Genomic DNA, 3,480 nt, shown 5'->3' with positions numbered 1-3,480 from the left:
AATTCAGTATATCACTACAGACCTGGGAATATCTGACAAGATATATTTGTCCCCCTTCAAAGTTATTTATCATATTTTTACATGTGTTAAAAATATTTGATCTTTTCAAAGACTTCATATCTATAATCATATGGCTACTATGATTGGCTTAATATCTGAGCTTGTTCTATGTCTCCTCTGATTTCTTCAAAATACTTTTTACCCTAATACTCTTAAATAATACTTATAATTATTATTTTATATTTAATAATGTTTATAATATTACCTTATTATAGATAAGAACATTAAGTTGCTGATGGACAAAGCTAATTGCCTGGAGCAAAAAGTGGCCAAATAACACCCCAAAGTGATGCAGAACTTTTGTGCATGCCAGCTGACCACACTTATCTTCACTGGTTTATATTGAGCCTCTGCTCAGATTCTGCCAACTCATTTTCTCAAGTTTTGCTGCCCAATTTTTCTTCCACTTTATCTACTTGTCTTAATTAAGTATCATGGTGCTTAATTTGGGAAATGGAAGCTCTGTGACCTCATTCATCCTGGTGGGGTTCTCAGATTACCCCTAGCTCCAGGCGACCCTCTTCCTGGTGTTCTTGACCATCTACACAGTCACTGTGTTGGGAAACTTGGGCATAATTGTGGTCAGGAAACTCAATCCCAAACTTCACACACCCATGTACTTTTTCCTCAGCCATCTTTCTTTTTTAGATATTTGTTATTCGAGTGTGTTTACACCCAAACTCTTAGAGATCCTGGTTGTGGAGGAGAGAAGAATCTCCTTCAGTGGGTGCATGGCACAGTTTTTCTTTGGCTGTGCCTGTGTGATCACAGAGATGTTCATGTTGGCAGTGATGGCCTATGACCAGTTTGTGGCTGTCAGTAACCCCCTTCTCTACATGGTGATGATGTCTCCTAAGCTCTATCCTCTTCTAGTGGCAGGAACTTCCATGTGGGGTGCACTCGGTTCCTTGACAATCACGAATTCTCTTGTGCAGCTGTCCTACTGTGAGTCCAACATCATCAACCACTTTGGCTGTGAGTACTCCGCTGTTCTCAGTGTGTCCTGCTCTGACCCCTCCTTCAGCCAGATGATATGTTTAATAATTTCTATGCTGAGTGAGGCCTGCAGCATCCTGATCATCCTTGCTTCCTATGTCTTCATTTTTGTGACTATCATCAGGATGCACTCCAAGGATAGACTCCCAAAAGCCTTCTCCACCTGCACCTCCCACCTGATGGCCATCAGCATCTTCCGTGGCATCATCCTCCTCCTTTACTGTGTGCCTAACTCCAAGACCTCCTGGCTGCTGGTCAAAGTGCTCACTGTGCTGTTCACAGTCCTGATCCCCATGCTGAACACCTTCATCTATAGCCTGAGGAACAAGGATGTGAAAGAGACCATCAGGAGGCTAATCAACTCCAAACTGAGTTCTCAATCCATTTAATTCAAATAGATGCTTGCTTATTTATGTCTTAATCATATCTCATATTTTCATATACCTTACTGTTGATACTTTAGCTTTGAGAAAATTTTTTATACTATAACCAATTAAATTTTTGAATATGTGATGGTTTGCAGTGTTTAGAAGGAAATCTTTTTTCCTCTGGGTTGATACAGTATAATGCACTCATTCATTTCATCTGAATTTTTGAATTAATTAAATTTCAACATTTCCCCACTGGACACTGTGGACACAATGAAGAAATGTGGATGTGGAAATTCACTCCTTATGTTACAGTTCTACTCTAAGTTGTGCTTCATGAAAGTTCAGGGAACACAGAAGACAGCTGCCTTTACTGGATTCATACTGAAGACCACATATCTTGTAATTTTACTCAGTAAAATTCAGAAAATGCAAATTTTAGTTTATTGTAATACTATATTTATGATAAAATGAGTTCCTTGGGCCTTTTTTATGAAAACTTGGCCTGAATTTCACCAAACCAAGTTTGAAAATATTAACTACTATCCATATGCATCACTCAGTTTTTTCTTACATTTCAATAATAGCTACTCAAGTACTGCTGATATTCATGGAAAAATTCACTTCACTTCCCATCATACTTATATCAGTTCTTTACTGACACATGACCATAATCACTGGATTTTATCTTTATCCCACATTCTTCTCCTGAATTTATCTATTCCTTATCAGTAAGTGACCTGCATAGTTGTTTTAACATCCTCATAGTTGCTTTAACAAAGGAGAAACTGTTATATATAATCCATAGCTTCTCCCAAGCATATCATTAAGTCATTGTTTACATCTACAAAATTGACTATTTCTTCATGTTCCTGTTCAGTAAGCCACATAATAAAGTTGATCCAGAGTAGTTCATCCAAAATTAAACTACTTTCCCATTTTCACTAAAATTCTGTAAGTAATCATAGAGTATCCACTATATTTTAAAAAAATGTAATATCTGTTTATCTCTCCATTATTATTAAAATTTTATTTTATATATTTACATATATGTGAAAATAAATCTCGCTGAAAAATGTGAATTTGACTAATCTTTGGTGTCATCACTTAAACTTTAAAATATATTTTGAAGCATTTTCTGAAAGAAAATTTAACTTCCAAGTAGATCAATAGATAGGAAATTTCTACCCCTCCAAAACATAAGTATCACTTTCCTCCATCTCTCAGCAATAGCCAAAATAAAATTTTTATCTAAAAAAACTTTTATCTTTATAAAGATAAAAAATTTTTACCTTTAAAAACTTATTTATCTAAAGATTTTTCTACCTAAAATATCCACCATTAAATGCCACTTATGTCCTGTTGACAAACTAATCGAATGAAATACTTTGGGGTTTATTTCACTTATCATACTTTATAAATTACCAATATGACTTTATTAAAGTTATGTATATTTCATAGTGACATTAAAGTTGTTCCTGATTAATATTTTATCATATAACTATTCCAGATTCTCTTTATATCTCAGTCTCTCAGTATGATTATTTTGAATTATTAAATTTTGGGTGTAATGCACACAGGTATTGTTGGGTTACCTGTGGGTATATTTATCTCTCAATTTTTCAAAATTGTTGTATTAATTTACACATCTAATAACAAAGTTTTAAAGTTCCAAAGTTATGATGTATTTCATCCTCTTCAACACAATATTATCAGACCATATTGCATTTTCTTATTTTCTAATTGTAGAATATTTCATTGTAGCTTCAATTTTGATATTTATGATTATTAATTTTAGTCAGTCTTTAGTGTGTTCATAAATTGTTTCTTTTGTGATAACTTTAGAAATTACTTTTGAAATTATTTTTAATTTATAATTATTTAAAATTACTTATTGATTATAGATATTATATATTGGTCATTACATATAATGAAAATATTTTCATATTTTGCTTCAGTTTTCACTCAATGTCCTTTGATAAAAAGCAAATTAAATGTCATCTTGATCATGTACATTACTCTTCTAATGATTTTATAATTGATTATCCCTATTTAT

At 33.1% G+C, this 3,480-nt stretch overlaps 1 pseudogene; it reads left to right on the top strand.

Moving 5' to 3' along the window:
- Nucleotides 1-494: 494 nt before the first annotated feature.
- LOC101712422 (olfactory receptor 1165-like) lies at nt 495-1,445 on the top strand (annotated as a pseudogene).
- Nucleotides 1,446-3,480: the final 2,035 nt, after the last annotated feature.

The sequence above is a fragment of the Heterocephalus glaber genome, unplaced genomic scaffold, assembly GCF_053883595.1.
Source record: "Heterocephalus glaber isolate CG9 unplaced genomic scaffold, H.glaber_assembly_v1.0 deba00001831, whole genome shotgun sequence".
Taxonomy (NCBI): Eukaryota; Metazoa; Chordata; class Mammalia; order Rodentia; family Bathyergidae; genus Heterocephalus; species Heterocephalus glaber.
This window is presented reverse-complemented; position numbering and strand designations above follow the sequence as displayed.